This window comes from Ursus arctos, unplaced genomic scaffold (assembly GCF_023065955.2).
Source record: "Ursus arctos isolate Adak ecotype North America unplaced genomic scaffold, UrsArc2.0 scaffold_27, whole genome shotgun sequence".
NCBI lineage: Eukaryota > Metazoa > Chordata > Mammalia > Carnivora > Ursidae > Ursus > Ursus arctos.
Window position 1 is genome coordinate 22700825 of NW_026622952.1, and position 27664 is coordinate 22728488.

At 37.6% G+C, this 27664-nt stretch overlaps 1 long non-coding RNA gene across 2 annotated transcripts in view; it reads left to right on the forward strand.

Moving 5' to 3' along the window:
- LOC123001544 (uncharacterized) overlaps positions 1-27664 on the forward strand; it is a 590601-nt gene that overhangs the window by 193050 nt on the left and 369887 nt on the right. For both annotated transcript variants that reach the window (XR_008955962.1, XR_006410538.3), the window contains exon 3: positions 26731-26765. This is a non-coding gene — a long non-coding RNA (uncharacterized LOC123001544). The remainder of the gene's footprint in view (positions 1-26730; positions 26766-27664) is intronic.

Consider the following 27664-nt stretch of genomic DNA (forward strand, 5'->3'; position numbering starts at 1 on the left):
CTATATAATACATCATGACATGCACTGTAATATAAATAATCTATTATAATTGAGCTCGTAAGTTGTTTTAAATGTTTCAGTTGTATCCATTTAACTATAGTGAATATCTTTGTTTATAAAAAATTCTCTAAAGATAGAGTCTGAGGAATAGAACTACTAAAAAAAAGTCATGAATTTTTATAAGACTGCTGAAATAGAATGTCAAGTGAGCTATGTATAACTGTCCTATTGCATCATACTTTATCAGTATTATGTGTGTGAATACACCCAGACACCTGCACACTTAATTGTTATTTTAATTTCCCTACACATATAAATGTGTAAACTGGTGTAAACTGGTTTTCATATTATTTTGCACAGTTTAGGTGACAAGTGGCATCCATATTTTTAATTAAGAAAATTGCAAGGCTGACCATATTAGTCTTCAAATAAGTAAAGTCTATCCTAAATCGTATTTCTGTGTTTAGTATTCAAAGCTGTATAGTGACTTGACATGCTTCCTTTTCTGTTTTTTCTTGAGGTGTTAACATCTCCACACATTTTGCCCTTTTGTGACTTAGGTTTATCATTCAAGTAAACTTATTCCAAAAGCTCAAGTTCACGTCTTGGAACTGGGATGTCACATGTCTCTTTGCTATTAATTTTTGGTTACTGATAGGCAAGGCACTTCTCAAAATGACTGTTTAGGTCTTCACCTCAAAAATATGTACCTATTTAATTAGTGGTTTTCCCACAAAGCCAACAATGAAACTAAGATTTTTTTTTTTTTAATTTGTAAAGGACATTAAAATGTGGAGTAGAATATGGTACGCTATTTAAGTTTTCAGATTCTAGGAAATTTCTACTCTCTCTGTGTTCAGACCATGATTCCTACATGGAACTGCAAGTAAACTGTGTCTTTGAACTGATGCTGGTTGTATAATAAGTAAAATTGTCTAAAGAAACCCATGTACTTCGCCTCTCCCTGGAAAACAGTTCCAGTCTTTCGATCCTTTTATTTTCTTACTGGTATAGCCCAAAGCATAATTGTCATAAATCCAAACCGCCCACTAGACCACTGTGGGAGGCAGAGACTGAACTATTTTATTTCCTGTGGTACACATCCGAAAGCACACACACACTCACGTGTTGTTATTCCTCTTTGCCCTATTAGAAAGTGAAAGTCAAGCTCCTGCAACCAAGGAAACTGATGTAGTTTTGCTTGATGAGTGTTGTCCAAGAGTCCACGTTTCTGTGGATGATCTATGTCGTGTGACTGGGAGGACAGGCTCCCGTATGTCAGCGTGAGCTTCAGTAATGAAATTTGGGTTGGGGAAATGCATCTGGGTGGTATCTGCAAACAGATGGTTCTTGATGTCCTGAAAGTGAAAAAGGACATTCAGAGTGAGATGAGCATAGAGAGAGTGGAGGCGGTGTTTTGAGTGAGGGTGAGAGAAAGAAGAGTTCATAACTGAGGCTGTAAATGAATAGAGAAGAGGAAAAGAAAAACATGAGTGTTGTCAGAGATGCCAAAGAGGAATTTTGGCAAGGAGGTGAGTACTGACAAGATGTCAGTGAATACGCGGGCTGGAAAGTATCCATTTGCTTGGGCAATTGGGCGGTGTTACCCTTGAGGTTTATTAGTGTCAGCAGGAGTTGTAGGCTGCGGAGTGTGGCCCACGCCCCGGGAGAACACAGCCAGGGGAAGTGTGAGGGTGTGACTATGAGCAAGGCTGCGATCTGTTGAAGCACCAAGTTAATGTTAGAGCTGTGTCAGTAGGGGAATGTAGAGACGGAGGATTCTTTAAAGTTGAGAGAAACTCGGACATATTTGAGTGTGCTATCAATGAGCCATCTCTCATTATCTACCACGCACGCCCCCTCCCCGCCAACACTCACGGTCCACTCTTCTGCACAAATACACCTGCAGCTCCAGGTACGGGGAATGGCTAGAATTCTGGTTATGCCACTCCTTCATGTCTGCATGCATCCGTTCCTTCTTTTCCTTTTGTGTGCAATTCTCCTTAGCCCTCTGTTTGCCTGGAGCTGGGGTTTGAACAGTTTTCCCTATGGGGCGCCATCATTAATTACTGCAACTGTGGCTCATCTTTCATGGCAGTCTTTGTCAGCAGTGCCCAGTGTGTAACCTTGATGGGAGTGACACTGTCTGTGTGTTGTGATGGTTGTTATTTTTTATATCTTTAACAAGTAAGCTTTTATTCCCAGACAGCCAGGATCATGTCCTTTTCTTTGACGTAACTTATCGTGTAATGATTTCAGGTGTATAATAGTCATGAATGTTTTGCATCAAGAATGACTAAAATTGTGACAGAAGTAAAGGCATGGCTTCTCCAGTAGGTCATAAAGCTCTCTTAGGGAAGGGATATGGTTCTACACCTTCACGTACCTAGAGCCGAGGCAAATGCTTTGCACAAGGCAGATTCTCCATCTTTTTTTCTCCCCCAATAAACAAACTTAAATGGATTGGTCACACTTTTCCACATGTAGTTGGCTATTGGATAGGTTGCTGGGGCTCTCATGGTGCTCCTGGTTTCCCATGACCCCTCATGAGATGAGTTCCTTTTGTTGTTGTTAATAGCTTAATTTCCGCCTATATTCGGATGACGCTCCTGTTTATGTCATCTGTTCTAATCTTCCTGAGCTCCAGAGCCATATATCCGACTTAAAATCATTATATCCAAAAACACACTCACAGTCTTCCCTACTGGATCGGGTTGTCCCCTAGTATTTTTTCCCAGTAAATAGTAATACCGTCCTTTGAGTTAGGGTCTGGATATGCTACTTTCTCTTTCCAATCTTCTATATCTCATATAGCGTAAGAACCTGTTGACTTGGAATTTCTGAATAATCCTCAGTACCATTCCCTTCCTCCTTTGCTACCTCGGTAGAGTTTAACCAGGTTATTATTTCTAATTTGGAGTGCTGCAGTATCTTGCTAAGTGGTCTGCCTTTATCCTCTCTGCTCTCCTCTCCCACTTTCACACATTATACAAGTCAGGCCATTTACACAGTATGCAGACCTAGCTGGTAGATCTGTCTTTAGAAAATCATATATCCAACTGAACATGCTTCCAGGCGTGTTCCTCTTGACTTATCTCCTTAGCCTTGCTTAGAGACAAGGGTTTTAATGGTCTGAAAATATCACTGGGGTAACTTCTCAAGAGAGTATGGCATTTGCACTGAAAGGAAGCACACTGATTTAGGAACTTGAAGACCCTTGGAGGCAGTTTCCCATAATGATTTAAAAAAAAACCGAGCACATTTTGAAGAGAGACCTCAATCCACCATTTACTAGCTATGTTATTTGAGGAAATCAATGGCTAGCCTGCGAAAGGAGAGATAATTTCTACCTCTTGAGGTTTTTGGAATTTTGTTAAAGTAAAGTAAATAACGTGAAATTGCCTAAAGTAGTATATGGCTCTTAATGATTGTTTTGTAAGTGAATGGTTGTGGGAAGGGGTGTGAATTTGGAAAGTAGGTCTTGTAGCACTTTTTGGCCACATTATAGAAACAAACCATATTTTTCCATATATCTGCATTTTAAAGAGTTTTGAGGAAACTGGAAGGTGAAATAAGTGAATTCTAATTGAAGCAAATATTAGAGAAAAGTGAAATTACTCTAAAAGTTAAGGGGAAAAGAAACTATCATTGTCCTCTTTTTCTCTGGAGTTTTTTTTTTTTTCCCCCAACCTTCCTGGTCACAAGAGAACTCCTATTGTCCTGAAATCATGCATTACTGGACTGACAAAGACCTTGGTTTGAAGACAATTACATACTCTCTCAGGAGTCTATCACTGAGTGATAATGAGGTGTGAACACATTCCTCAGAAACCACAGACATGCCAAAAGGGCAATTTAACACCTCTTCAAAAGATAGATGAGATATGAATTATTCATAATGAGCTTGGCCAGACTCCCTCTGCACCTGCCTGGTTCAGAACACTGGCTGGAGTGATAGGAACTCTCTTACATGGAATGTGTGTAACGTCTCCCCAGGCAAAGGTCACGATCTTTAGTCTGTTTAATATTTCTATAGCAGGGATACTCAGAGAACTCCCTCTCTCTCCTCTCTGAATTTCAGCGTTCCCTTTACCACTTTATCTAGAATGTTTTTATGTGTGTATGTGTGTGGACACCCGTGTGGCCTTTACTTATATATATGCTACATTTGAACCCAAAGGTTAGTAAACATTTTCTGTTTTGTCTTTCATTCTTCAAGTCTGCCTCCTGGATGCTCTGGAGTCGTGATTTCTATATATAAGATGATGGTACTGAGTTAAAACATAGCTATTCATTCCCACTGGCATGGCTGGGTTATGTCAGAATTCACGCCCAGGTGAAGCAGTGACGTCTGCAAGGCTGCTGATTATCTCAGTAGCTCTAAGAATGGGAAGTTCTTTCTTTGTATTAAGCCAGTGGATGAGTACATGGCCCATACTTCCCTTCTTTAAACCAATGTTTGTCAGTTTCATGGGATCTCAATGGTGCCATTCAGATTAAGTTCCTAGGGTTGTTTAGCAAATAGAGATTGGTTTTAGATAATCATGTGAAATAATTCATTTACTTTATTGATAACTTTGCTGAAGGTCTTTATTTATGAGTTAAGTTTTACTCTCGTATTCCTCTAAATCAGACACTCATTGATCCAATAGGATTTTCCCTTGTAAAAGGTATACATAGGCTAGAATATATATCGGAAATATATTAGCACCACTAGGACAAACATTTGGGAGAGTTCTCTCACTGGGAGATATGACTATTATAAAGAATTCTGATATGACAGTTTGTCTTCAATAATACGTAAAATTGAAGCCATAGTGTCCCTTTTAAGGCGGTGCTATTTTTAATGCTGTTACATTGTGCCGAATTTATTTTTTTAAATGCTCAAATTTAAGCTGTCATTATTAGATGCAGAGAGAAAAAGGTATGCAAAGAACAGCTCGGTGCCATTGATGTGGTTTTGGAATATCGGTGAGGTTCAGTGGGGTGAGGTCCAGAGCCCACGGCCAAGAAAGAATTCTTGAGATGTCTTTGGTGCAAAAAGATTGAAGATTTTATTAAAGCACAGGGACAGGACCCGTGGGCAGAGAGAGCTGCTGCCCCGGGGTTGTGAGGGGTGGCTGATCTTATACTATGGTGTTGGGGGAGGTAAGGAAACAGGGAGGTTGAGAAAGTACTTTCACATGTTAAAGAAGATTCACAGGACACCCAAGGCCTTGCCATTGTCAAGTTAAGGTTGTTTACCCCTCTAGCAAGGCATTAACATGTAGATAGTTGGGAACTTCCAGGAGGAACGTTATATGCCTCCTACTTCCAGTATCTGTCAATGGGCTGCAGGGTATAAGGACATTTAATTGTATCTACATTCCCTTCTGGAAGCTATTGCTAAGGCTTTTGTAAACTGAGGGAGACTCCTGTCTTGCAGGATTGTGATCTCTATAAATTAACCCTCTGTTTTTCCTTTAGGGCAGCCAGGAGTGCCTGAGGAATGTCACGTACATCCCTGGGGGGGGGGGGGGGGGTTGTGGGGTGTCAGTTTCTGCTTTGTCTTCAGCTTGCCTTCTGTTCCTTCATCGCCATGATGAAGTAGCACTTAACTGAGAATGTCAGCACTCACCGAGGTGTCTAGAGTTGCTTTTGACCAAGGACAGCCCATCCATGAGCATCTGTGTCTCTCTTTTTCCTCCTGTTTTCCATGTATCCATTTCATCAAATCATCATTCCATATGAAGCCTGAGTAAACTTGTTGAAACTAATCTGCTAACCAGAACTTTAGAATTGCTTCTGTTTTTCTCATATTTAATTTTGTATATTCTCTTTTTTTATTAAATATGATAACATTTTCATTTAAAGACACCATCAATTTTAAGAACACCATCTTTTAAATAGTAAATTAGAGAAGGGAAAATAAAACATCAATTAAATAAACATGTAAATTGTGTGACACCCCAGATTTTTGAAAAAGAAATCTTTAGTGAGAAAATAGGCTTCTTAGAATTTAGAATATAGAGATACTACCCTCGAGGTTGGACCATTTTACAGAATTTCAGTTTTAAAAAGAATAAAGTCTTGTGATAATTTTTAAATTATAATATTTTTATTTTCTAAAGTATTTTAAATACATTATTTTACTTTTTCAGCTTTCCTAGGCTTGGTTCATTTTTTTATCTACTTAGGTGGACTCATTTGCCATCATTATTATTTCCTTAAGAAAGCAGCTAAGGATAAGTGCTTGTCTCTGAGTGAACTATTTCCCAGCCTTCCAAAGTTGTGTCTTGACATGTCGCTATTATTACAGTTAATTTGTTCCTGCATTTATTTAAGAAAAGTGATCTCCGTATTCCACATGGAAGGTCGTATGCTAGATGCTTGTACTAGAGTGAGGAGTGAAAATAAACTTGGACACTCATAGTCGAGTCAGGTGTACAGCTGTTAAACAGATTGTCACACAAAGATGTAAAACTAAAGTATGGCAAGTGTCACCAAGAGGAAATACATGGTGCTTGGGACTATTGGTTATCAACATGTGCACATGGGATTTTAATTTAAAGAAGTCTTGGAGGGCTGACAGGGAGCAGCTAAGGCCATTGAAGAGGAGTTGATGACTTACCTTTCCTGAAGGGCAGGGGCAGGCAGTACCACACAGAGCCAAGTGGGCAGCCTCAGTTTTGGCTGGGAGGCAGCAGGGGCCATGGGCAAGCATGCCCCAGAGCCTTTATCATATCCTCCCTGGGACAGGCAAGGCAGAGAAGAGGGAGGAGTTGAGGTTTGGCTAGTTTGAATAATCTTAGCAGGCTTTGGGCTGCGGGAGGGGACCTCTGTCCTCTTCGGCTTGCCCTGGGTTGATTGAGGGCAGGGGAAATACTGGCTCGGCGTTTGAGAGTTACATGAAGAAGGTGATTGGTGGGATGGGCTCAGGATTAGTTGGTCTGGATGGAAAGCTGTGTTCCTGTTCTCACACAAGATGCTTTTTATCTCTAGGAATTGCTAGCCCTGAGACGGGCCTCCTGTTCCCAGCCGGCTAGGTCCCCTAAGATGTCAAAATGTCATGCAATATTTTTTTTTAAACAAGATTAATACATATTAATGGCTAGAGTTTAACCTAGGTGAGTAAGGTGCTTAGGATTTTCTGAGGGTTATTTTGGGCTGAATTGTCATTTAATGATAAATATAGCATAAATATATTTTACTAGGTGAATGAAGATGTAAAATATTGGGTGTGTGTAAAGGTCCACATAGAAGATACTTTTGGCTTTCAGGGATCTGTTTCAGCTACTCAGCTGTGGTGCTGTAGTGGGAAGCAGCCAGATGATATATAAATGGACAAGCGTTGGAGGACTTGGCATCCTTATTCATTTATTTACTTACCTATTTTATTTTAAATTCCAGTAGAGTTAGCATACAGTGGTATAATAGTTTCAGGTGTACAATATAGTGATTCAACACTTCCATACATCTCACCAGTGCTCATCACAACAGGTGCCCTCCTTAAGTGGCAGCCATATTTAAACATCAGGTGTAGTTTGTTAACGTCTATAATCTAAGCAGAAAGAACAGGCTTATCAGAAGCCCCTTGTTGGAAACAATGAAAGAATATGAGAACAAAAGGAATCTCTGATTCAGTACCCATGTGTATGGATGCACAAGTTGTGCACAGCACAATCCTAGGTAGTGAGTCTGGTCAAGGTGGCTGGAGTAGAGAGAACATGGTGAGCATAGTTTAAAATGAAGTGGAGATACAAATGTGAGACAGACATTACAGGCTGTTTTATAAGAAGTGAGAATTCAGATTATTCAAAGATTTGTAGTATGTATTGATTGATTTTGGGAGTGATTGTTCTAATTTCAGCATGCGATATGGAATTGATAAAATTGTAGGTGGGACCTTTTTTGGTTTTATAGAAATGATACATATTTACTGTTAAAATAAGTTGTGTAGGCACCTGGGTGTCTCAGTCGATTAAGTGTCTGCCTTTGGCTCAGGTCATGATCCTGGGGTCCTGGGATTGAGCCCCTCAGGGTCCCTGCTCAGCAGGGAGTCTGCTTCTCCCTCTCCCTCTACCCTTCTCCCCCGCCCCCGTGAGTGCTTCCTTGCTTGCTCTCTCTCTCAATAAATAAATAAAATCTTTTAAAAAATAGATAAATAAATAAAAAATATATAGTCTTTAAAAATTATTGCACCCCCAACATGCTGAAATAATTACTATCACTTATATAGATGCCATTAGAAATAATTTCAATGAATCAATACAGATAGCGGATTAGAAATCATTTCATATTACACGTTTTATTTTAATTAAAGTGCAAAGTTTATTTTTAACTGGTCTTTAAAAAGAAGATGAAATGAGGATAAAACTAAGTTGTTATAGTGACATGTTTTACCTACTTCTGCCCTTTCTCCTGTCTTTTATGCTGGTCATTTGGAGTGTATGGTCATTTGGAGTGTATGATTGGTCAGTTTGGGAAGAGTAACTTGGCATATTGTTCTCAGGTCGTGTTTTTATTCTTCCCCTTGAATGAGTTGAGGTGTGGGTATATATGTTTTTAATTCTTTTGTGTCTATACCCAGGAGTGCAAATGTTGGGTCACATGGTAAGTTGATGTGTAATTTTTTGAGGGAGCTGCGCCCTCTGACATTCCAATAGGAAATGAATGAGGATTCCAATTCCTATATATGTTTGTGAACAGTATCACCTGTATTTTGTTGTTGTTGCCACATTTTTTTTAAGACTTTAATTTTTTTAGAGAAGATTTAGGTTTATGAAGAATTAAGAGGAGGGTACAGAGATTGCCAGGTACCTTCGGTACCCATTCATGCACAGCCTCCCCATTATCAATGTCACTTGTTAAAGTAGTACTTTTTTTTTTTTTTTTTAAACCAAGGGTGAACCTACGTTCACACATCGTTATCATCCAAAGTCCATAGTTTACTGTGGAATTCATGCTTGGACGTTTTATGGGTTTGAACAAATGTATAATACATGTATCTGCCACTATCATATTGTACCAAGTATTTTCACTGCTCAGAAATCCTCAGTGTTCTGTCTTCCCACCCCTGGCAACCACGGATCTTACTGTCTCCATAGTATTGCCTTTTCCAGAACGTCATATAGTTGGAATCATAGAGTATGTGACCTTTTCAGATTGGCTTCCTTCACTTAGTAATATGCACTTAAGTTTCTTTCATGTCTTTTCATGGCTTGATAGTGTATTTCTTTTTAGCGCTAAATAATACTCTGTTGTCTTGATATGCCCTGGTTTGTTTATCCATCCACCTGCTGAAGGTTATCTTGATTTCCAGGTTTAGGCAGTTATAAATGAAGCTACTATAAATCTCTGCATGCAGACTTTTGTGTGGACATAAGTTTCCAACCCCTTTGGGTCAATAACAAGGAGTGCAGTTGCTGGAGTGTGTGCTAAGGGGACATTTACATTTGTAAGAAACTGCCGAAGTATCTTTGAAAGGGGCTGCACCATTTTGCCTCCCAATCAGCTCTGCATGAGAACTCCTGTCGCTCCACATCTTCTCCTCTCTGGCATCCAGTATTGTCAGTGTTCCAGATTTTGGCTATTCTAATAGGTATGTCATGGTATCTCAATTATTTTATTTTGCATTTCCCTGATAGACATGGAATATAGTCCATCTTCTCATATGCTTATTTGCCATGTGTGTATCTTCTCTGGTGAGTGGTAAATCTTCTTTTTGGCTCATTTTTTAATTAGGTTGTTTGTTTTCTTATTGCTGAGTTTTAAAAGTTCTTTATATATTTTAGATAACAGTCCTTTATCAGATGTGTCTTTTGCAAATATCTTCTCCCACTCTGTGTCTTGGCTTCTCATTCTTTTAGCATTATCTTTTGCAGATCAGAAGTTTAAAATTTTGGGGCGCCTGGGTGGCACAGCGGTTGAGCGTCTGCCTTCGGCTCAGGGCGTGATCCTGGCGTTCTGGGATCGAGCCCCACATCAGGCTCCTCCGCTATGAGCCTGCTTCTTCCTCTCCCACTCCCCCTGCTTGTGTTCCCTCTCTCGCTGGCTGTCTCTATCTCTGTCAAATAAATAAATAAAATCTTAAAAAAAAAAAAAAGTTTAAAATTTTAGTGAAGTCCAGCTTATCTACTATTTCTTCCAAGAGTCATGTCTTTGGGTGATCTCTGAGAAGGCATCACCAGACCTGAGGTCATCTAGGTTTTCTCCTTTGTTCTCTCCCAGGAGTTTTATAGTTTGCATTTTACATTTAGGTCTATGATTTATAATGAATTAATTTTTGTGTATGTTGTAAGCTGGGTGTCTAGATTCGTGGCTTTGCATGTGATGTCCCATTGTTTCACCATCATTTGTTAAGATTTTTTTTAAAGATTATTTATTTATTTATCAGAGGGAGGGAGAACGAGAGAGAGCGATCGTGAGCAGGAGGGAAGGGTAGAAAGATAAACAGACTCCCCGCTGAGCAAGGAGCCTAACGCAGAGTTTGATCTCAGGACACTGGGATCATGACCTGAGCCGAAGGCAGATGCTTAACTGACTGAGCCACCCAGGCGTGCTGTTCCAGCATCATCATTTATTGAAGAGACATTCTTTGTTCCATTGTACTGGTTTTGCTTCTTTGTCAAAAATCAATGGACTGTATTCATAAGGGTCTATATCTGGGTTCTCTATTCTGTTGCATTGATTTTTTTGTCTGTATTTTGCCTATACCACACTGTCTTGATTATTCTAGCTTTATAGTAAGTCTTAAAGTTGAGTACTGTCAGTCTTCCAACTTCATTTTCCTCCTTCAATATTTTGTTGTCTGTTTTGTGTTTTTGGATTTTGTTTTGTTTTATTTTTGTTTTTTTACTCTTTATATAAACTTTAGAATCAATTTGTGGATATCTATAAAATAACTTGTTGGTATTTTGACTGAGATTTCATTGACTCTGCCAGCCATGTTGGGAAGAACTGATATCTTGACAATATTGACTTTTCTTATCAATGAACATGGAGTATCTCTTCACTTATTTTGTTCTTCGATTTCGTACACCAGCATTTTATAGTTTTCCTTATATAGATCTTAAACATATTTTGTTAGAGTTATACCCAAGTGTTTCATTTTTGAAGTCTAATCTAAATGATACTATGTACTTAATTTCAGATTCCACCTGTTTATTGTTGGTACATAGAAAAATCAGTTAATATTGCATATTGACCTTGCATTTTTCCAGTTCCGGGATTTTTTGTTGTTGTTGATTCTTTCAGATTTTCTACCTATACGATCATGACATCTATGAACAAAAAAAGTGTTATGTCTTCATTTCCAAACTTTATACCTTTTCTTTCCTTGACTTATTGCATCAACAAATACTTCCAGAATAATGTTGAAAAGGAATGGTGAGAGGTGATATCCTCACCTGGTCCATGATCTTAGTGGGAAAGTTTCAAGTTTCTCATGGTAAAGTACAATGTTAGCTGTAGGTTTTTAGTAGATATTTTTTACAAGTTAAGAAAGTCACTTGTATTCCTATTTTACTGAAAGTTCTTATCATGAATGGTTTTACATTTTGTCAAAAGCAGTTGGCATGATCATGTAATTTTTTCCTTCTTCAGCCTGTTTTGTGATAGATTACATAATTAATTTTTGAATGTTGAACCAGTGTTGCATACCAGAAATAAATCCCACTTAGGCATGTCATTTAATTATTTTAATCTGTATTTGGATTTAATTTGCTAATATTTTTGAGGAATTTTACATCTATGTTTATGGGAGATATTAGCCTGTAGTTATCTTTTCTTGTAATGCATTTGTCTGGTTTCAGTAATTACACTATTGCTGGCCAGATAGAATGACTTTGGAATTATTTCCCTGCTTCTGTCCTCTGAAAGAAATTGTAGAAGATTGGTATTTTCTTTTCCTTAAATGGCTGGTAGAATTCACCAGTGAACCCATCTGGGCCTGATACTTTCTCTTTCGGGAGATTATTATTAATATAATTTCTTTAATAGATATAAGCCTATTCAGATCATCTATTTCCTCCTGTGTGATTTTTGGGAGATTGTGTATTTCAAGGAATTGGTCCATTTCTTATTGGTTATTGAATTGTGGGCATTGAGTTATTCGTAGTATCCCTTTATTATCCTTTTAATTTCTATGGCATCTGTAGTAATGCCCTCTCTTTTATTTCTGTTATTAGTAATTTGTGGCCTCTTTCCTTTTTAAATAGTTAGCCTGGCTAGAAACTTATCAATCTTATTTATCTTTTCAAACAGCCAGGTTTTAGTTTCTTTGGTTTTCTATTGATTTTGTGTTTTCAGGGTCATTGATTCTTACTCTAATTTCATTATTTCTTTTTTTTTACTTACTTTTGACTTAATATGCTATTCTTTTTCTAGTTCCTAATGTTGAAACTTAGATTACTGATTTGAAATTTTTTAAATTTTCTAATGTAAGCATTCAATGATGCAAATTTCTCTTTAAATCCTGTTTTTGTTGCAGCCCACAAATTTGATAAGTTGTGTTTCATTTTCATTTATTTAAAATATTTAAAAATTGCTCTTGAGCTGTCTTTTTTAACTCATTTATTATTTAAAACTGCATTGTTTAATCACCGTGTATTTTGGAATTTCCTAGTTATCTTTCTATTATTGATTTCTAATTTAATTCCATTGTGGTCTGAGAGCATATATTGCATGATTTCTATTATTTTCATCTCGTTAAGGCATGTTTTATGACCCAGTATATGGTCTGTCTTGTTGAATATTTGATGTGAACTTGAGAAAAACAAGTGTTTTCTGCTGTAGTTGGATGAAATAGTCTGTAGATTTCAATTATATCCAGTTGATTGATGGTGTTGTTGAGTTCAGCTCTGTCCTTGCTGATTTTTTGCCTGCTGGATCTGCCCATTTCTGATGGAGGAGTGTGGAAGTGTCCAACGATGGTAGTGGATTCTTCTGTTTCTCCTTGCAGTTGTATTAGTTTTGCCTCTCTTGGTTTGACACTCTTGTTAGTTACGCACATGTTAAGGGTTGGTACATCTTCTTGGAGAATTGATCCTTTATCATTACATGATACCTTTCTTTTACTGATATATTTCTTTACTTTGAAAGTCTGCTCTGTGTGAAATTAATATACCTCATACTCCACGTTTTCACACTGAATTACATTTCAGGTTTTCCTATCCTGGCACTGGTTCCTGCTGTTTGTGAGTCTCTGTTCCAGGCAGTCTTGATTCCTTGCTTTTGCCTATCTGTCTCTCCAATCTGGAGGCAGCACTATGTCCTGTGTCCTCCCCTCCCTTATGTATCAGCCTGTTCAGCTTTTCACTTGGTGCTAGGATGGAGTGGAGACTTCTATGCTCTTTACTTGCACAATAGGAAACCCTGCTGCTACTACTTAAACAGTTTCTTCTTTATCAATATCTGCATTTTTTATTATAGCCATTTAGCATGTATGAAGTGACTTCTCATTGTGGTTTTGATTTGTTATTTTCCTACAGCAAATTTTTGTGTGCTTATTGATTATTCATACTCCTCTTCAAAGAAATATCTCCCTAGCTCCTTTGATCTATTACTTGAGCTATTTAGCATTTTATTATTGAGTTCTAAGAGTTCTTTATGGATACCAGATATCGGTTCCTTATTAGATATAGGATTTGAAAATATTTTCTTCCACTGCACCTTGTCTTTTCACTTTGCTCATGGTATTGTTCGTAGCACAATTGTTTTTTTAGATTAAGTCCAAATTTTTAATTTTTCTTTCGTTGCTTATACTTTTGATATAATATCTAAAAACCTTTCTCTATCCTAAGAATAGGATATTGACTTCTATATTTTGTTGTGTTTTATCATTTTAGTTCATACGTTTATGTCTCTAATCCATTTTGAGTTAATATTTGAATATGGTTTGAAGAGGGGTTCTATTTTCATACTTTTGAATGTGACTATCCTGTTGTCTCTGCACTTTTTGTCAAAATAATTATTCTTTACTCATTGAATTATCTTGATTGGCATCCTTGTTGAAAATGAATAGGTGGGTCATTCTGGAGACCACTGTTCTCTTAACAAAAATCAAGAATTCCAACTAATGAACATGAAATTTCTTTTTATTTAATCCTTTAGTTTCTATCAACAATATTTTATAATTTTCAGAGTACAAATTTCATACTCCATTTGTTAAATTTATGCCTAATTATTTTACCATTTTGATGCAATTGTATTTGGAATTTTTCTGTAATTTTATTTTGAATTCTTCATTGTTGAAATATAGAAATTGAATTAATTTTTGTATAATTTTGGGTATTGATCTTGGATTCTGTATCTCATTGAATTTGTTTATTAGTACCAATCATTTTAGTAGGTTTTTAAGAATTTTCTGCAAACTCATGTTTTCATGTTATTTTGTCCTAACTTATTATGTTGATACGGTGTATTGCATGATTTGACTTTTGGATCTTAAACCCACTGTTATGTGTTGAACCAGCTGTCAGCTTTCACTTATTGGAAGCTGATGGTTGAGTTTGACAGTGGACCAGCCAGAAGGTGAATGAGGAGATCAGGAAAGAGACAGTTAAAACTGGACATTAATATATTGTAGCAACTCTGGACATTGGACCAGGGCTGGTTTTTGTTGTTTACTCTTGTGTCACTCTTCGGAGGATGCAGTCTGGGTATGTGCCCCACCACCCAGGGGTTACTGTGATTTTAGCTGCTTTTCTTTGATGGCTCTATTGCTTTAAACAATAGCCCGGGCATATTTTTTTGCAGTGTTATCCTGTTAAAGGCAGCCACTTTGGAGAAGTAGCTTTGATCCCAGTCATTGAGGCTGCTGACCCTAGAGGGCTCTTCTTAGCCATCTCCTCTCTGGTTTTCCCTGTTAAACTTTTAGTGGTTGACTCTCACTTGTTGCTAGTAGAGGGATAGCAGCTTCTATTGAATTACCATCAAGATCTCTGTCAATTTTGACAATGCCCTTGGGACTGAACTTCCCTAAGCTCTGTTCCGTATAAAGTCAGTCCAGTAGGTAGGGCCTGTGGACTCTTATGGACTTTTTTATTGCTCTGATGAACTTTATTTAATTGAATACATTTGACATATAACACTGTATAAATCTAAGACGTGAAACATGTTAATTTGATACATTTACATATTGTAATATGATTGCCATTGTAGTGATACTTAGCACCTCTATCCCATTATATAATAGTGCACTATTATTGTTTATATTCATTATATTGTGCATTAAATATCTCTGTCTCACTGCAAGTTTGTACCCTTACACAACATCAATCTTATCCTCCCCTCATTTCCCTCCATGGACTTCCTTTTCCCCTAGGCAGCACTGCCTGGTCACCAGTGCTCAAAGGGTGGCCGCAGGGACAGCAGCTCTCTTCTCTTGGAATGATGCCTTGTTCTATTAGTTGGGTGCTGAAATGGGAATAGTAGTCCCTTGTCTTCTCATCTCTCATTCTTCACCATGGAATTTTTCCCTTCTTTGTGAGTTGGGATAGGACAGTTGGGTGCCAGTATTCTCAGACCACTATGTTTGAGTACAGAGCCTCCATTCTACAGATGGACACTGGGTACAGAATAAGAGCCCCAGGTCTCATGGCCTTGCTTGCTTTTAGCTATGGGGAAGGTGAGTAGTGCTGGTGGCCTGCCCTTCCATGGGCTCTGGAGTGGGAACTGAGTTGAGTGGGAGTCTTCTCTTCTCTGCCTGCGCTAGAGCTTCTGTCATACTGGCTGGGGGATAATGAGAGGGACTGGGTCATGGCTCACATGTTCTTGGTGAGATACAATAGATTTTCTTCAATAATGTTGTTCCACTGGCTTGGTTGCTGTGTGCCCTTACAGAAATAGCCAGTCTTTAAATGTTTTTTTTTGTTTTTTGTTTCTTTCACAAGCTGTGATTCTTTCACTGAGAACACGATCCACTGAGTTCCTCACACCCTTATTTCAGAAGTGCTCCCTCCCTTTTGTTTTTGCCTTTTTTTTTTCTTTTCATCTGTAATCACTATTCCCCTTTCCATATCCCATTGAAACTCACTGTAGGGGACCTTGTGCATTTACTCAGTTATGTGTGTAACTTAAAATTATATGTAGTTTTGTTCTGTGGTGTTCTGTGAAGATGTGCATATCTTCAAACTTTTTATGAATAATGTACACCCATGCATTTTTTTAACTCAACACTATTTACTCAAGATCTCTTTATACAAATCTCTAAGCTTTCAGTTCACTGTTTCTAATAACTGAAAAATATTCCATAGTACTAATAAATAATTTACTGTATCTATGGAATTGAACAGTTCTTGGCATATAATGAACCATGTGCTTTATTGATGAACTTTCCTAGGGATGAACGTGTAATGCTTGCAGATCCCCAATGCCATGAACAGTAGTGCAGTCGATTTTCATATCCAGCTCTCTTTGTGGTTGTGTGCAGGAGGGTAGCTCAAGTATTGTGTCTGTGCACGGAATTACTGAGCCACTGTGAACCTTTGGGTGTATATTCCTTAAGATCCACTACAGTGCCGTCCAGACAGGCTGCAGTAGGCTCCATTCTTATTCCCAATGCACAAAGCTTGTTTTTCTATACTTGCCAACATCTGGTAGTACTTAACTTTGTAAATTTTTACAATCTTTACAGAAAAATATTGTTTAATTTTCAATTGTCTGGGTAACAGAGTAGCCATCACTTTATGAAATCAGTCATAATGTTCCTGAATATGAAAAGCCTATTGTGTTCTCCGCTCATTTTTGTATTTTCACATCATTTTCAGGAAACGTATAGGTTTTTTTTTAGTATTTTTAATGTATATGCTTTTCTGCTATAGCCAGCCTTTTCTCTTAAATGTTCAAACAACTCTTAGCCCTTCGTTGTACTGATAATTTTATGTACTCAGTGTTTTGCATTATAAATTATGTATTTGTGATCTTAAAGAATTTCTTCATCAGTCAAAGGAGACAAAGATATTGTTTGGTATTTTTGCTACTGTATTTATATTTTAGCTTTTATATAAGGATATTTAATTTCTGAAGATCTTCTGTTGCATGTTGTGTAAGATAGGTATGCAGTCTTATTTTCCACTTAGAGTTTTTATCCCAGTACCATTAATTGAGCTGTTTATATTTTATATGTACAAAAATTGCATGCAAAGTTTTCATGTGCACATGGATATGAAATTGAACTGTCTGTTCTGTTCCATTTAACCTCCTGTTTTTGGTCTGGGCTAGTACTGCAATATTTCTTATTATTATACCTTGTAGTGGAGCTTGCTATCTGGTAGGACACGTTTATTCTCATTGTTCTTCTTTACCAAAATTGCTATAGTCTTTAAATCTTTATATACATTTGGAAAACTGTGTTTAAATTCTTAAAAACTACTGTGGAAATTTTGAGCCAGAACACATTGAAACAATACATTAATGGAGAGAGTTTTGAAATTGTGACATTTTTTATTAAGCTTCTCTATCCACAAAAATTCTCTCTCTCTCCAGTTAAGTATCCTCTTTTTCCTTTGAATAGAATTTTAGTTTTCAACAGTATAGTCTTCTACTTTTACTTTCAATTTATAGATACATTTTAAACCTTTATGAATATTATTTTACCTTGCAGTGTATTTTCTGGTATAAATAACCACAATTAATTTTTGTAAGATGGTCTGTATCCATCAGATTTGCTTATTCCTTTATTGATTTATACAGGTTCTTGATTCTGTTAAAATTCTAGTATAGATGATGATATCATACGCAAATAGAATTGGTCTTTTTCCTTTCATACTTCTCATTTTTTTCAATATATTGCATCGTATTGTCCAGGACCTTCAATTCTATGTTAAAAAAATAACAGTGATAGTGAATACACTTTGATCTTGTCTTCAAAAGACAAGAGTTATGATAAAATGTTTATATGAGTTGTTATATTGTAATTTGGTATAAAAACTATCAGGTTAAGGAAGCTTCCTGTTTTTGAGGGCTTAATCATAAAAATGTTGAACTGCATTAGGATCTTTTTCTGTGTTCATTGGGATAATCATGTAATTTATTAATGTATTAATAATTTGAATCCCATTGGCAGATTTCCTGATATTAAAGGACTCTTGTGTTTCTTGAATGTATTTAACCATCTATGTATGTCATCATCCACTGTCAGATGAAATATTCTAAGGACAATATTAGTGATTTAAGTTAAAGTTAAAATGTGAAATAGGGCTTTGATTCTTCATCTTTCTTATTTTAAAAATGAATATCCAGGCACCTGTGTGGCTCAGTTGGTTAAGTGTCTGCCTTTGGCTCAGGTCATGATCCCAGGGTCCTGGGATCGAGTCCCACCTCAGGCTCCCTACTCAGCCGGGAGCCTGCTTCTCCCTCTGCCTGTCACTCCCCCTGCTCCTACTCTCTCTCTCTCTCTCTCTCTCACAAATAAGTAAATGAAATCTTTAAAAAAAATGAATATCATCCTACCTGCAGTATAAAGAAATAGGATAAAGTGTACAAATAATTGTTACATTTTTTTGTAAAAAATTAATTTCATGGAGGTTAATTTTTCTTTGTAAATTTAAAAGCAATGATACTTAAGACATTGTATTTGTTTATGTCTGTGTAAAGGACGATCTTTAGTATTTTAATTGTATTAAGGATATTTGTCTATTCATATGTATCAAAATATATTGATATATATTTATTGTTTTGGGCCATGTCTATTTTCTGTAATTCCTAAATTTAAAAATTTTACATTTTATTTATTTCTGTAGTCCCTGTTTTCTCTTGAATAATCTTCCCAGATGTTTTTTTCTCCTTTAAATCCGTTTCTGCAGATCTTTTTTACTTTTTTTTTTTTTTAAAGATTTTATTTATTTATTCGACAGAGATACAGACAGCCAGCGAGAGAGGGAACACAAGCAGGGGGGGTGGGAGAGGAAGAAGCAGGCTCATAGCGGAAGAGCCTGATGTGGGGCTCGATCCCATAACGCCGGGATCACGCCCTGAGCCGAAGGCAGACGCTTAACCGCTGTGCCACCCAGGCGCCCCTCTACAGATTTTTTTTCTCTTACTATGTTATCACTTTTGATCATAATGATGTCCCCTGCTGCTTCCTTGCCTCATCTTTATTACATTGTTGCTTCTTTTTGGGTGAATTATCTAGTTCCTATTCCAGTTTTTGTGTTCATGGTTTGTACACTTGTTCTTTTTTTTTTTTTTTTTTTTTTTTTACCATTCAGGTTTTCTGACAAATGTATTTCAAGTTATCAATTACTGGGTGCCTGGGTGGCTCAGTTGGTTAAGCATCTGAGTCTTGATTTCTGCTCAGGTCATGATCTCGGGGTTCTGGGACTGAGCTGCGTGTCAGGCTTTGAGCTGAACAGGGAGCCTGCTTAAGATGATCTCTCTCCCTCTCTTTCTGTCCCTCCACTCCCCTAACTGGCCCTGCGGTGGCCAGCTTGCACTCTCTCTCTCTAAAATAAATTAAGTAAGTAAGTAAATAAATAAATAAAATAAAGTTATAAATTTCCTTTTAAATGCTGTTTTGGTGCCTCATTTTGTGTGCACCTGTAATATATTCCAGTTTTAAATGTTTTATGAGCTTTTAAAAAAATGACTTTTTAATCCAAGGGTTGGAAGGTAGTATGTAATTTACTTTCCAGACATACACTTTTCAAAGCTCTGCTTTATTCCTGATTTCAACAGTGAGAGAACACAGTCTGTGTGATGATTCTTGAGAATTAGATACGTACTTTGCTGCCCTGTACGTTGTTCTGTTGGAGCTCCATGTGCTGTGAGAAATAATGTTCACTCTTCATAAGACTTAAATTCCTGTGTGTATGTCTTTGCATATGTATGCATGCACGTATTATGTATAATATATGTGAAAAACATACAATTTTGATTTATTGCTGAAATTTTTACATGATTTTTAAAAATCTGGGTGACTTCTCCGTTTCCTGGAGAATATTTTAAAAACCTCGAACTATCATTGGCAACTCATCTGTGGTTCCATGTCCTGGAAACCAAGGGCCCCTCCTGTTCATGGCTTTGGTCCGAATCCTGCTGAGCCTGATGGCCTGCGCTCTGCCAGCGTGAGCTCCGTGGCCACAGCAGAGAAGGGCGGGAGGCATCCAGCTGCTCCCGCTTAGTTGTCATCTTTCTGGGAAACACAAGCTAAGTATTCAAATGACATTTAAAAACAATGTTTCAGACTTTTTATGCTTTCCTGATTTCCGTATTACCGCTGGTCATTTTATAAACAACTTTAACATTTTGATCTCCTAGTTTTATTTTTGATGGACTGAAAGGTCTCGACCCTAAGTCCTATTTGTACATGAAAATCGCATGAGTGAGTTGTCTGAGTGCTTGCCTATCTAACAGTACAATCACTTGTCTTAAAGCAACACCACCTTCTACACACACGCAGGGAACTGGAGCCGCTTTCCCCTTTTCCTCCATCAATCAAAGGACTGTTTCTCATTTTTATTACTGTTACAGAGACATCTGAAACCGTATGATTTGGTCTTATTTGTGGGTAGCGTTTGGCTTTTGACTTCGTGTTTTAGGGTCACTTCTCTTCTGTTTTAAATCATATGTTATTTGGGTATCTGATCTATGAACTGTTTCCCCCTGTGTATTGTCCCTTCAGTGATTTGAGGTCATTCTAGGACTGATTTTCTTTTCTTCACAGTAATAAGGTTGTGCGTGGTCCCTGGTATCGAGGACAGGCTGTACTCTTGCTTGAAATTCCTTAGGTCTGGTGCACATCAGTCCTTCGGCGTGTCCCTTCTGGGAGACGTGTCCTCATTCCCAATGCGAGGCTTCGCTGATTCCCTCTGGGAATCTGCTGTTCTGAGTTCTCTCATGTGCTGTTATAGTTGAGACTTCTGCCATCACATTGTATTTACAAACATGGGGAATGCAGCCATGAAGCTGTTTTGCCTCCTTCAGAGCCCAGCAGATGTGCAAAGGCAAATGATCACCGAGCTTTCAGCGGAGTATGGAACCTGGGGGTCTGCGGTAAGGAGCACAGAGCATCGAAGGGGGGAGGGGGAGTGTTTTCATCTTGATTTCGCTGAGCATGGCTTCTCTTTCATGAGTTAACCTCAAAGATTACTTCCTTCTGTGTTTAGAGAGAAGATACTCCTGGTGTCTTGAAATGTGTGTTACTGTTTGTGCCTAGCCTACTTCCCTTCTGTTCTGAATCACACACACATTTTAGTGGATGGTGAGGGAGCACTGGCGCGTTGACCCTGAGGTAGGAGAATATTATTTAAATCATAAAACTTCTCATAGCACTCGAGGGAAAACAATCCCCAATTTCACATCTCTCTTCTAAACAGGTGTTTTTGAATACAATTGTAGAGCTGTATTTCCAAAAGCACCTGAGTCTGAAGACTAGCCACAGTTTCGAAGCTCAGTTTTAATGTAGGCATTGTCAGTGCCAGGACAATTTAGGAAACCACCTCCTTGGTGTTATGGCTGAAATCTGTGTGTTCCAAATGAGGCGTCAGTGCGTCTTGGGGAGGCCACTGCCTTAAGGCACCCTCTTGCATTGGCAGCAAGGCACTCGTTGCTTGGTGTTCTGTGCTTCTTTCTGAAGAAGCTAAGACACACTGGGAACTTTTTATCCCGCTCCACCCATCCTCTGTGGGTTTCCTCTCGGGTCCCCAGCATCTCGTCTTCAAACCTATGCCATGTTCCTAAGTATAAGATAAAATATCAAAGACATGATATCAGAAGACTCAACCTGGAACGTAAGTCAATGCAAGAAATCTCAAAGGAAAGATCAATTTTCCTTTGCTTGAGATAGTAGTTTTGCTATGAACATTACATTCTATTACTGATTTTTTTTTAACCATAAAGAGAGAATGATATATTTTCACTGCATTGCTGCCAGTTCTCTCTCCGCAGACATTTTAAGTCCGCTGAAATAGCCAGGTTGCAATCTAGTGTCATAATATCAAGAAGTTTGTAATGGGAGGCAAAGCTCTTTATTTCAGGATTCAAGGCAGGGGCGGCTTTACTTTGGGAAAAAGAACACGTCTGATTCCAGAGTCAATTTTAGTAAATGCTTAAAAACCCAGTTTCAGACAACTGGGAACCAAGCACAGCTCCATTAGAAAACCCCAGAGAAACCTCATGTGTCTGGATTTATGCTGTTTGAGGAGTCACTGTTACTTCTCCAAAGCATTTTGGATATAAACCAAATTGAGATGAGAGTGAGGAAGAATGCAGAGTGATGTTTGGCATTTTACCATCTGGAAAAGTGCATGCCTACGTCTTTAGTCAATCTTTAAATAAGAATCAATTTAGTACCTACTTTTTATTTTTTCCTTGAGTAACACTTCACAAAAGCTTTATTTAAAATCCAAATCTGTACTAAGATTAATTTTTGACAAATGTCTAACTTTTTGAAACAAGGATTCATAATCGTCTCATTGTGGCTCCGATACACTCAAGACTAATTATTCTAAATAAAAATGAACTACTAACGAATGAATGAATGTTACTATAGTTTCTTGGGGATGACACAGTACATAGCAAGAAAAGAAGTAAGAGAAATAGGATTTTTCCCCTTTAACTTTTTTTTTAATTTCAGCGATTGCCAGAAAAATCTTAATATTATTATACTATTTAAGGTTATTTTTCTTTTTCAAAATGGCATTGGCAAGACTGCAGTAGGACTGAAAACGTGAACTGTATCTCATGGCTACCAGAAGGCTTGGGGATTAAGATTGCTTCCTGTGTAATGCATTTAAAGAAACCTTTCATAGGGAGTTCTGCAGATATTTGAGAGTGCCTTTTAGCCAGTTGAGTATTGCCTCCCTTTTGTTTGTTTGTATTTTGCTTTTCTTTCTTTCCAGCACTTTCTATGCTCCTACTTGTAGCTCCTACTTAAGATCTGTAAGAAAGCACATCACCTTTGTTTTATAAAGGAGCCCACTGAGATCAAGAGTAAATTTGAGCTGGTGATCTGTAACATCATTTCTAGTTTTAGTATTCTACGAATCTCGTGTGTTTCTCAATTTTAAAAGAAAACATGTCATTATGTATGCATATATCTTTTTTAGTACAGATTTTTAAACATTTGATGTATAACCACATGACAAACGAATAGATGTCGTTCTCAGAAAATATGAATAAAGGGACAAACATATTGAGAGGAGCTTCTGTTCTGTTTCACTAGTCGTGTATTATATCCAGTGACCATTATCAGTCTTTTGGGGATGAATGGCTCAGCTAGAGTTCCTGACAGATGTCTTCTACAAGTAAACGTGGAAAACGAAGCGGAAAGGGAACGTGGCATCGACGAGTAATTAGCAGCTGTGTCCTTGAAGCAGATACGGCTCTAAATAGCTTTTTGAGGTCATCATTCTGGGACTTGATTCCCTCCTGTGTAAGATGAGGGAGTTGGAGTCGGTGGTTTCTGAGGTCTCTGCTCACTCTGTATTGCTGAGATTCTCGTTAATATTCACCAATTCCAAAGTTACTCAACTACAGAGACTGAACAGCTATATTAGCAGTGTCTTCCAAGTTCTCATGGAACTAAGTGCAATAGAAATTTACTTTAACCTTGATATAAGTTAGAGCAAATGAAGTGGAAAGCATTAGCCGAAATGCCAAAGTCAGATTAAAGTAAAATGGAAATCTAGATTTTACTCTGTTAGATGTATTGATTTGATTTGCCTTCTTTACTGCGTTTGTAGTAATGCTATTTGACATTAGTATTAGGAAATCAACTTAAAACATTGTTAGTTCAGCTAAGTGTCAGATTCTTGTTCAAGTCTGAAGAGTTCAGGTGAGAAAGGAGAAAGCAGTGTTATCATTTCTAAAAGAGCTATATATTCAAAATGTGCATTTATGTAAGTAGAGTGTAGCTCTGAACAAGAGTGTAGTGTAATTACCAGTGTTTGCGATACAGAGAGAATCTCACAAAACATAGACAGATGCAAGATTTTGTTAATTTCGCAAGCTGTGGCAGGGGGTAATGACTCCAGATTGGAGACTATGACAGTGGTCCACAGCAGTGAGAAACGATAGGACCCTGGACTAAAATTTTGCAAATAAAGATAATAAGAGCTAACATTTATGGAGTGCTGATTGTGTGCTGGGCACTTTTCTGTGTGTTACACATGAATTAGTTAATTTAATTCCTGCTATGACTTGTGATCATAATCTCAGGTGTAAAATGAGGATGCCCTGTGTGACTCCAGAGCCCATGCCTTTAATCGTTATCTTACTCTGCCTCTTCAAGTTCAGAGGGCCAAGAAGGGACATATCTGATGAAAGATCAGAGGCTGAAAACAAAAAACTGTGGGGGTCACTTTGTTGTAACTTGTCATGCAGACCCACAGTGAACCAAATATGAACTCTTTCTTCCAAAAATCTTCTGACTTGTAAGTGATATATATATATATATATATGCATATTTATACTCTATATGTGATTTCACAAGCACCTCACTGATCCTTTAAAAATTTTTTGTGAGGTGTTTATTAACATGTGTTTCAGAAGTTGAGTGTCTGGGATCAGAGGTTGATCATCTGAATTCAAGCAGGTTTAAATCCCTCTTTTCCAGTCACAAATTCAGGTTTGTTTTTTCCCATGACATTGCAGATTAATGAGGAATCAGAAGAGAAGCGAGGTAGCACAAGCCCTGTTGACTTAGTTCTTTTGCAAATAACAATCCAGCAGAGAAATTTTCCTGAGTTTTTTTTTTTTTTTTTTTTATAAGATTATAGTTCTCGGCCAGGTAAATCCTGGTCTGACTTAGGTTATGATACTGATGGCTCAATTGATATTCATGAACCTTGATTTTTATTAGCTAATCATTGGAATTCAAATATGGATTTTTAAATTCATCCCAGAAGCCTTGGAAAGGTGGACAGTATTACTTCTCATGTGGCTATTGTGCAAATAGCGTTATTTCTCTTCCTATTGAAAGTGGGTCATACTCCCCAGAGTTCTGCATGCAAATATGGAATTCAGGATTAGAGCTTTGATTGATTCTCCTTGTTTGCCTCTAGAAAAAATAAGATGAAACAGAATCAATCAATCCATTAGACTTCAATAACTGGCTCAAAATGTCCTGTCATGTAGTTAAGTGTAGAAAAAAAAAATCTGAAAAAAAAAAAAAAGAAAAAAGGGAAATGCATTAAAATTATTTTATGTATGAGAAAGAACAATTTGAATCAGTCATCGTAGATAAGTGTGCTTTTAGCAGTTAAAATGAATTCAGAGGTCCTGGAAGAGCTGAATAATTTAAGCAGACTTTGTTTTTATTTGGGCATGTCTCTTCTAATAATGCAACAATAGGGTACCTCTTTGGTTCTGTACTAATTAGTTAGCAATAAAAAGAGAGAAGGCATCCTTCATTTATTTCGATTTTTCCCCTTAAAAATAGAGTGCCCTGAATCTCTTGGGATCTCAGCTGAGTTCACTAGATCGGAGAAATGAAGTGCATATATTCAAACCTGAAAGGTGTGCAAGAAACAAAGCCATGTGGGCCACTGATGATATTCCGAGTAGATTTTGCTAGCTCATTCAGTTATGCAGGACACAGCCAGAAAGGTAATGGCAGGGGAAATGAATCTTTAGATTTAAGGGTGATTTGGGTTGTTCAGTGTGGCACAAATACTCAGTAATTTCACACAGTTTTCATTAAGCCAATTAAGGCAGCTTTGAAAGGAAGCCTCAGTGGGTAGTTGAAGTAATATAGTAAGGAGAACCAATGTTATAAAATCCACAGAGGTGTAAATAAGGGTTGGCTGTTTGAAGTGGAGAAGAATATGTCTTACGTTTTCCTATCTTAATAGTTTTTCCATGAGAGTTTAACTGCCTTCATTGTTTGCTGTTCACCCTTGTGGTGGGGTGGGACGAAGGGTTTTGTTTCTATCTTTGTTAGTGTCTGACTAAATCACTTCATAGAATTTACGTGGTTGGCTCTAGTATTCATGTTTATGTTTTGCCTGATTTGCTGAAGTAGGGAATGTGAACCATAATGGGGAAGTTGAGCTTCATGCCAACATGTATCTGGTTTTGACAGTGCTCAACCCTTTCTTTACATTGGATGCTTTTCAGATTAGGAAAGTGGAGTCAACACTCCTATTTTATCATTCATAGGTAGGTCACTAGCATGGCAAAGAAATATTCTGGCTTTATATTCAATATCAAGTATGTTGAATCCTTTCATATTCCTCCAAAAACCTTCTCACTCTTTTTTTGGGGATGTTAATGAGTTGGAAAAAAAATTAGAGTCAGGAAATTGATCACTAATATTTCTATATCTTATTGCTTTATTTGTCCAAATCACTTATATTTCCCAAGGATTATATTGATAGGAATTAGAATTTTACAATGTATGTAAAATATATTCTTTTACCACTTAAAAAAAAAACACTTTCTTTAACATAGCTGTAAGCATAATACCATAGGTGATGAACAGACTTACGGTTGAATGAAGCCGTAGTTAAAGGAATCAGTAAACATAAGATAACCCCTTGAGTCTTTCCAAAATGTAATCGGTAAAGCTGAGAATGAGAATGTCCGCCATTTGCAAAACCATGTTCAGGGTCGCTGCTTAAACACTTTACAGCATTCATTTTGTCATCTTTTTAAGAGATGCTGGAACCTGACATTCCAGTGTTTCTGAGACGTTGTCCCTCAGCTTCTGCCACTTGGATCACCTCACTTGATAGCATATTGGGGGGTGGATGGTGGAGTGAATTTTAGACTCAGTCTCTCTGATTACTCTCTCTTTCTCTTCTCTTTCAGAAATTCAGAGGTCCGTAAGCTTCTTCTACATGTGAGTAAGTAGAAGGTTTATTTTCTACTCTTTCTAGGTTGCCAAGCAGCAGGACTCAGCAATGCCACAGGCTCTTTCCTAATACCTAGCATTTTCCCATGGAATATTCATCAGTTGGCCTTGGAATTTGGGGAGACTAACATGATTATTGCATTGTCCAGAATAAGATTTTATGGGATTCATAATTGTATCCAGTCAAATGATAGCCAAATTTTCATATGTTTCATAAAGTTTTGAATATTTCATTGTGGTTTCAGATGTGAAATGTGTGCAGAGCAGACTTATGGTCCAAGAGATTATAAATGCTTCACATTTTAGTTTATTATCCCCAATATATTGATATAGGGAGGTGATTTTTCCAGGTGCATGAATGGATGCTCATAGATCTCTAAGTGGACTCGTTTCAAAGGACAATAACACGAGCCTGGAGTTCAGAGGTGATGTCAAGACTAAAGACATAAATATGCAAGTCTTTGAGATACACAGAACTATGTGTTCACCTTGTAAGTGAGTAAAATAAGAAAAAGCAAGTCTCAGGAATGAGTCTTGAGCACTCCAATGGGTAAGGGTGAGTAAAGAGTCCTCAATAGTAGCCTGAGAAGGAGGGGACAGTGGGGAAGGAAGAAAATCACGTACGGTATTGAACAAAGCAGTGTATTCTGTAGGCTAAAGAGAACATGTTTCAAGAAGGAGGGGGTAATCTACTGTGTGAAGGGCATTGAGGCTTAGCAAGAACAGGTCTGAGAATTGTCCATTAGCTTTGGCAATGTGAAGATTGTCAAAGACCCAGGGAGGAGCAGGTAAGGGACAGAAGCCTAGTAAGTGTAAATTCAAGAGAGGACAAAGGGTGGGGAGAAGTGGAAGTAGAGATCATGGACATAGACTAGGAGAGCTGACACAAGG